The sequence below is a fragment of the Belonocnema kinseyi genome, chromosome 10 (assembly GCF_010883055.1).
Source record: "Belonocnema kinseyi isolate 2016_QV_RU_SX_M_011 chromosome 10, B_treatae_v1, whole genome shotgun sequence".
NCBI classification, from domain to species: domain Eukaryota; kingdom Metazoa; phylum Arthropoda; class Insecta; order Hymenoptera; family Cynipidae; genus Belonocnema; species Belonocnema kinseyi.
The window spans coordinates 101372834-101381304 of NC_046666.1; the positions used below are offsets into that span (position 1 = coordinate 101372834).

The window sequence follows — 8471 nt, forward strand, 5'->3', positions numbered from 1 at the left end:
TTTATTTTATAATTAATTTATAGTTTCTGAATTTTACGATAATAAGGTAGTATAATTTAAAGGATTTTTTCAATGTAATTTCTAAAGTATTTCTAATGTCCTAAATGCGGCATTGTTTGTAAAAAAGAGTTGTCAATACAAATTAAAGTTCCCATGCGAACAGAAAAGAACAGGTCTTAAAACGAAGTTTAGTTTCAATGAAAAAAGATGCTTGCTCAAAACAAATGATTATAAGGGGTTTACTAAAAATTTGCTAATCAAAAAATTTTATTCATGGCTTGGTGATTGTAAATCTCTTCGTAACAAATCTTTAAAATTATACTGATTCAAAGAATTTTCATTACGAACCCTAAACTAATTATAAAACTGAATAAAACATTTTATGCATAAGTTTAAGACTTTTACAAATACCTAAAACGCTTTAAGAATTTGGAAAAATGACCAGAATATGTCATAAGTCCCTGAATAAACTAGAGCTTTAAAGCAAAATTAATACTCGTATGGAAGATTATGATAAACTACTGCGGCTAGCTAAATTTCCAAGGTTTTTTGACGCGATACTTATTTACTTACGTAATAAGATTTCTACAATACCGTCTACAAAAATTAAGTAGTCCATAAGCGCAAATAGTGCCTTCTGCACGGAAAAAATTTATACGTAAAAAAGTCACGAACTAGTTGCTAGGTCTCGTATATGAGAAAAATTTATTGAACATTGATGTATTTTCGTAAATATTCTGCGAATTTTGAGAAGGAATTGACGAAATCGATATTACAAGTCTAAAACCGTTCATCACTTTTTTTTCGTAAATAATTACAAAAATATTATGAGTGATTGGGTGAAGTTTCACAGAGCACTCACTTGCTTGCCCAACAAATCTGGGAACTAGGGAGTAGGTTCGTCTTTACATGGCCTGCACACACTCTCGTCCACACGCTCAGTGCGTATGTGCACGAGAATGTGTGGTTTGAGTTCGTCGGATGAGTGTCTAGAAGTTTTATTATACTTACATTGTTCAGCCTCGATGGTTGCGCGTGTTTACGCACTCATGGTTTATGTTTTATTTATTTTCATGTTATTTTTTAAGTTCTATTTATAAATAAATATTAATTAAATCGCACCAATAAAATTTTTCTCTTTTTATATTTAAGTGTAAAATTTTCAGGAAGTGTTCGTAGGAAATTTGGACTGTTCGTAAAAAAGTTCCAAATTCATCCATACATTTTTCATAGAAATAAGGATTTAATGTTTGATTTTGTTATCCCATACCCGAGACCTAGCTATAAGTTCGTGACTTTTTTAAGGGTGAATTTTTTCAGTGTACTTAATTTCCCAAATGGAAAATTCGATATCTCCATTCAAGCAAAGATAAGTTGTTTGCCCAAATAATATCGGTATGGTGGGAATCATACGACGTAAGTATCACATGTTTGATGTTCTTAACTGATCAAATAATTACAAATATATCCAGTATCATAACTCGAAATCTAGGAAATTTAGTTAGCCGCAGTAGTTTATCATAGTCTTCCGTACAGGTATTAATTTTCCTTTAAATCCCTAGTTTATTCACACATTTAGAACATATTCTGGACACTTTTCTAAATTCTTAAAGTGCTTTAGGTTTTTAAAAAATCTTAAACTTAGACATAAAAATGGTTTTTTACTTCTATAATTAATTTATGGTTCGTTTATGTTTAAGTTGTAGATCATTAAAACTCATTTAGATCCCACCATTTAATTAAATGCTTACCATGATTATCACCATTTTCGTAACCGTCGTAAATGGTCAAGTGTGCTTTCCTGATATTATGCTATTATTTGCATGTAGATATAATTTTCAGTACTTACTAGATTTTTGTTCATACAAATTAAAGTCATAGCTAAGTTCTTTGGGCCGTTCTGGAAGCATGCTGATCTTTTCATTTTTTTGGGGGGATCTCTCCTATAAATAAATAAACTAATCATGAACCTAAGTTAAAAGTAATTGTATAGTTTTTACTGACACCATTATTAGAAATCTTGATATGTAAGAACAAGCAATTATTAAACATACTTTGAGGTTTCGAAAGATCTGTCCTATGACTAAATGTATCGCCATTTTTAGTAGAATCTACGCGCATTTCTTCAGGCATTCTTGAAATTAGCTCGTTCCTTTCATTTTTCTCCCTCGATTTTCCTATAAATGAATATTGTAATCTGTGACTGTAAGTCCTAATTAAACAAACAATTGCCACTAAAAACTATTTCTAAAAAGCTTCAAGCTTAAGTAGTAACTGATAAAAATACTATTAAATCTACTTAGGTCAGTTCTCGGTTCCACAAGTTTTATATCTACGATTTTTGGACATTGCTTCGTGCATTTATCCTTTTTTATCTGGTCTTCTGTCTCACTGCCGTAAATTTGTTCTTCAAATGACTTTTTTTTTGAACTGACGTAAAGCCGTATTTATATAAAAACACATCGTGATCCAATTCATCGTCATTGACACTCGATTTGTGAATTTCTATAGCATTAAAGAAAATATAATAGTATAAGTTCGAATTCTAGGTCATTTCCAGGTCAATCTTTTTTCTATTTTCAACTTAAATTAACTTCATTATGATTTCTATACTATTTTAATTACCACAATAGTTTCAAACCCTTACAGAACTAAAGTCAGGATTTTCTACTTACTTTCCTTGTCAGAGAATAACGCAATAATCAAAATGGTTCTTTTTGTACATACTTTCTTGAATGTTGCAAGTTATAATTATAGACAATGTCTTCTATTTATGACGTAAAGAAAATCTAGAGATCCTCAAGGGAGAGCTGAGACACAGGATACTGTAATTCTGATTTGTCCCTCTGTACCGGAACTAGATGACCTTTTATGAATACATAATAAAAACAAAACTCTTCTCACGAATGTTATAAATGATTGCGGGGGTTTAAAGTTAGGGAAGAGTAATATTTACATTGGAACACATGTAATACTTCCAAAATTTTATAAACAAAAGCATGATAAAAAATAACTGTTCAAACTTTTCGAGCCCTATGCAAATATCAAAGTTCCGGTACAGAGGCTAAAATTGGAAAAGAAAAAGTGTCTCAAGTCTTCCTAGAGGATCTCTACGAAAATCAAGTCACAATTGACATGTTATATTAAGATTACATATAACAAATTATGTATGTATCCCCTATACACCTTTTTTTAAAGTAAAATACACTGCTCCGGTATAGAGTTGGTAAATTTACGAAATATCCACTTCCCAGTGTTGAAAATACTGACGAATAACACCGAGGAGGTGTCAAAGTCTTAATCTTAAATTAAAATTCCACAGGGCAGTGTAAAATGAAACACTGAGCCAGAGTGAGAAACATAGTTGTTTTGCTCTATTAGTTTTCGAGAAAACAGTAGCGGCGCTTTCTACAAAAATCATTAAAAAATCATTAAATTAAAAAAAAGCTATTTGGTTAGATTTTTTTCTACTTTTTTGCCTTTACAATGGGCTGTCAATCGCTTTTGTAAAATCGACCCTTATTTAAAAACCTACCCCCTGTAATGAAAAAAGTATTTAAAAAATGACGAGGCTAGATATTTTGTTTTGCTTTTCGATGTGATATGAAACACTTTTGTAAAATCAACCCTTATTTTAAAAAGTAACCCCCTGTGCTGCAAAAACCTATTTTAAATAAAGAAACTATACTATACTATAACTTTAGGAAAATTAACACTTTTATATAAAAAAAATACCCTGTCATGAAAACACGTATTGAAAATAGTCGATATCTACATAGATGGAACTTACTTATAAAATAGTAACATGGTACTTTTAAGTGTAATTATTTCTCATCCCTAATCGTTACAAAAATATCCGCCGTTATGCATATTATTTTCTAGTCTTTGTGTGTATCTTAAAAAATATATAATTTACCTTTTTCGATGCACCTTTAATGCCTTTAATGAACTTACAGCCCAACAATAAGATGTAACAAGCTAGTACATCTACAAGCGAAATTCCCGCATTTTTCCTATCAGACTTTAGGACTGTTTTCGGCTCCTAAACGCAACAATACCAATTTCCAAAAACGACTCCTACCAAAAATAAAACTAGCCCCTACATAAAAATTCAAATTGGAAAAAAAAACAAAAAAACGCCAGAATTTTGTGTTTATTTTGGGCCTCCGAATGCACGCAAAACATGCAAACACTACTCAATTTGTCAGAAAAGCCGCCCCTTTGCGAAAAATACAATCTGCAAAGACGAAATCCATCAGGTTTTAAGCTTATTTTGGGCTCTCGAATGCACCAAATAAAAATTCAGAAAACTCACCGCGTTGAGCAAAAAGCCAACCCATTATTAAAAACTTCAACCTTGATATTGGCATTTCTCAAGAGCCCAAAGATCATAGACTCCATTGACACTGGAAAATTCTCAAAAAGATTATTTTTTGACAGTTTTATATCTAGGTGGTAGAGAGTTCTTGATTTTAGAAGTTAAGGGCAGGAGCCCAAAAATCAGAGTGGGTATTTTCGAGGAGCCCAACAATCCAAGACTCCATTTACACTGGAAAATTATCAAAAAAATTATTTTTTGCCAATTTTATATCTTCGTGGTAGAGAGGGGTTGATTACAGATGTCAAGGGTTTGAGCTAAAAAATCGGAGAGAGTATTTTCGAGAAGCCCAAAAATCAAAGACTCCAATGACACTGGCAAATTCTCAGAAAGATGATTTTTTTACAATTTTATATATACCGAAAATTTTCATAAATTTCTAGACATTTTTAAATAGAATTTTAGGAAATTTATGGTAAGTTACCATAATTTACCCTTAAAATTACCGTAAATCATGCTTACTTTATTTGAAATCTAATATGGGCTGAATTCATAACAGTAAACATTTTTCGGAGTCATTTGAATTTAAAGATAAGATTACATTTTTTAATAAATGTCGTTAAACTGGAAAATTGAAAATTTTTAACTCCTATAAATTAGTTTTAACTTAAAAGATTAGAATAAAATTTTAAGCCCACGCTATCATTTTCAATCCTCTACAATTTTTGAACTGAACTCTTTTAAGTAGAAATTAAGTTATTTTAGTTTTAATTAGCTACACATTAGCGATTCTTTACTTTTTCCAGAAAACTTTTAAAAATATTCTCCTTTAAAATGATTTAAATTTATCCTGGAACTTTTAATAAATCCTGAAAAAATATTTTTATATATTTACCAAAATTTATGTAAATTTTCGGTCATTTATGGTAATTCTACATAAAACTTTTGGAAAAAGAATGAAATCTTTTTAGGTATTCTCTTAGAAGTAATTTTTTAAAATAAAAAATAATTTAAAATTTTCCTAGAGATCTTAATGAAAACTGTGCTTCTTTTGAAACCTCTAAAAATGCTTAAAAAGCTACAAAAATTGTTGTTCTAAAACCTTCAAAAATCTACATATTGTTTTAAATTCTGCAAAATATTTTCAGTTTTTCATTATCTTTTATTCATTTCATAACTGCTAAATATCTCTTAACCTCACTAAAAATTAGTCTGAATCAATAATTGTTACTTGTCAAATTATGTTTTGAAATCTTTTTAAGTATTATGTTAAAATTAATTTTTCAAAATAAAAAGTCATTTTCAATTTCCTGAAGAATCTAAAGGAATATTGTTATTATCTAAGAACCTTTAAAAATCCTTTTTAAAAACATCCACTTTTTATTTGCAACCTCCAAAAATGGATATTTTTGTTTAATTTATCAATCTTTTCAAGTTTTAAATTGAGATTGAACTATTTCAAAACATCTATATATCTCCTAAACTCATCCTAATATTTGCTAAATGTATAACTGTTTAACTGTAAATTACATATTGAAATTCAACAGTTTCACTTATAATTTTTTTGTTTAAATAGGACAACTAAAATTGTAATATTAACATTTTAAATTTAGCTTTAAGAAACTTTAAAGATACAAAGCTTTGTATTACAAACAATTCAGTTTTAAACTGTATAGGTTAGAATATTTTATTTATGATTGTTCACTTTCTATAAATAGTCAAAAATTGATGATCATTGAAAATCGTAATGTTTTTTTATTCAAAAAATTATATTCGAATGGGTTATAACTGGAACTTTTGATATGAATTTCTTTAAAAAGTGCAGACTAAAAACTTAATTAAAAAACTTATATTCCGTGTCAGTTTTATGTTTTTTTTCGCGATTTCATTCATCTCCAGGACAAATTGCTACCCTCAATATATCGAGTAGTACCTGTTTCATTATTGGTATAGTATTTCTTGAGTTTGAAGAAACTTCCATTTTCGTTGGAACCGATTGTGCCATTCAGGTGAGAACTGCTTTCCTCTCGTTTTCCATACGAATTTTCCCTCGATAGAGAACACCTTCCCGTTGGCCTTTCTTTCGTTTTGAAACGTCTTTGGGTGGACCTTGGGCTGCGAGATCTGGAATGACTCTCTCTGGACCTTTCGTTGGACTTGGAGCGTCGGGCACTTGCTTTGTAGTAGTTGTCCTTTGACATTCGGCCTGATTTTTAAATTCCCCTCCCGCGATGTCGAGCGACTTGCCTTGGTTCTAGTGCGCTTTTCCGTTGGCCTCTCTTTCGATTTCACACGCATTAATATGGACCTAGAGCTACGAGATCTGGAACGCCTCTCCCTGGACTTCGAACGCCGGCTCTTTGATTCCATATAGTTGACCTTGGACTTTCGACTTGACACTAGAGTATCCTCTCTTGACCTCGAACGTCTTTACTTTGACTTCCTATCCTTGAGTTTTGTACGGCACATTGCAACTTCAGAAGCACCTACAACTATTTAATTACGAAACTTTTAATTTGATACGATTCAACTATAAAGGAATTTATTCAGAATTTGTAACTACTAAAAAAAAACTTCATGTATTCTGTAAAGTAAACTATTTTTCCAGAAAATTGATAATACAGTTTTCCTAAACAAATATGAATGAAGTTACCTTTGAGTACGAAAATTTCTTTGCTGTAGTCATCTCTTTTTAATCTGTAATTACATGGCGTGTTGAGTAATGAGCCTGCAAACAAAAAAGCAAAGTTGTAAATAAAATGGCAACTAAGTTTCTAATATGTTATGTGAATATTAAACCAAGTGTAGTAACGTATGAGATTATTTTTTACTCTGCTTTGAATATAAAATCAAGTAATTAGCAATGAATGATCAAGAAACAATTAAATTTATTTCAAATAGCACTATTTTTGGATCAAAATAATCTTCATAGAATCTAAAACATGAAAATTGTATTTCGTAGAAATATTTTCATTATTTTCTTATAAGCTGAATTTAATTAATATTGTTAAGAAACTTGATCTCTCGAAATACACAATTAAAGTATAAACGTTCACCCTAATTAAATACAAATTATACAAATATTTATCTTTCGTATTATTTATGGAAAAAATAAAAACTTTTAATCTGAAGCACTTGAAAAGAAAGGTTTACTTACTTTTTTGCTTAGCAGTTGCCAAACTGGTAGACAAAGGCGGCTACTGAATAGTCTTTTTAATTTTTCTTGTTATGCAAGGATTAACCTTGGCATCAATGTTTTGTATGCTTCATCGTTCTTGGAGAAATCCCCGCTCTGTATCTCAGCTTTAAGAACTTCTACACAACTAACTACAAAATTAAACCCGAAATTATTTTTTTAATGAACTGGGATATACTTTTGACTAAAAATTGAAAAATACGTATTGCGAACACTTGAAACTTGTGCTGGGTTTTGTTAGACTAACACAGGAATCATAACTAAAGGCGAATTGGACTAAAATTTTTATTTTCCAAATTGATGCAATCATTTCAAACTTGGAATAAATTTTTAATTCTAAATTTTTAAAAATACAAATTTCGAAAATCTGAAACTTTTTATGGATTCTGCTAGGCTAGCAAAATAATCATCTCTAATGGCGAATTGCACTAAAATTATTATTTTCCAAAATAATGCAATCTTTTCAGACTGGGAAAAATTTTTATTCCTATAATTTTCTAAAATACGAATTTTGAAAACCTGAAACGTATCCTGGGTGTTGCTAGGCTAGCAAAATAATGATCTCTAATGGCGAATTGCACTCAAATTATTATTTTCCAAAATAATGCAATCTTCTTAGATTTCGAATAAATTTTTTAATCTAAATTTTAAAAAATACGAATTTCGAAAATCTGAAACTTATCCTGGGTTTTGCTAGGCTAGCAAAATAATTATTTCTAATGGCGAATTGCACTAAAATTTTTATTTTCCAAATTGATGCAATCTTTTCAGGCTTGGAATAAATTTTTGATTCTAAATTTAAAAAAATACAAATATCTAAAATCTGAAACTTATCCTGGGTTTTGCTAGGCTAGAAAAATAATCATCTTTAATGGTGAATCGTACTCAATTTGTTCTTTTCCAAAATAATGCAATCTTTTCAGACTGGGAAAAATTTGTATTCCTATAATTTTTAAA

The 8471-nt window shown here is 29.9% G+C and overlaps 1 long non-coding RNA gene across 1 annotated transcript in view; it reads right to left on the reverse strand.

Annotated features, from left to right (window-relative positions):
* Positions 1–6120: 6120 nt before the first annotated feature.
* LOC117182058 overlaps positions 6121–8471 on the reverse strand; it is a 4198-nt gene continuing 1847 nt past the window's right edge. Inside the window, exons 2-4 of the long non-coding RNA XR_004468256.1 lie at positions 7476–7645; positions 6972–7046; positions 6121–6810 (exon numbers count right to left, since the gene is read on the reverse strand). This is a non-coding gene — a long non-coding RNA (uncharacterized LOC117182058). The remainder of the gene's footprint in view (positions 6811–6971; positions 7047–7475; positions 7646–8471) is intronic.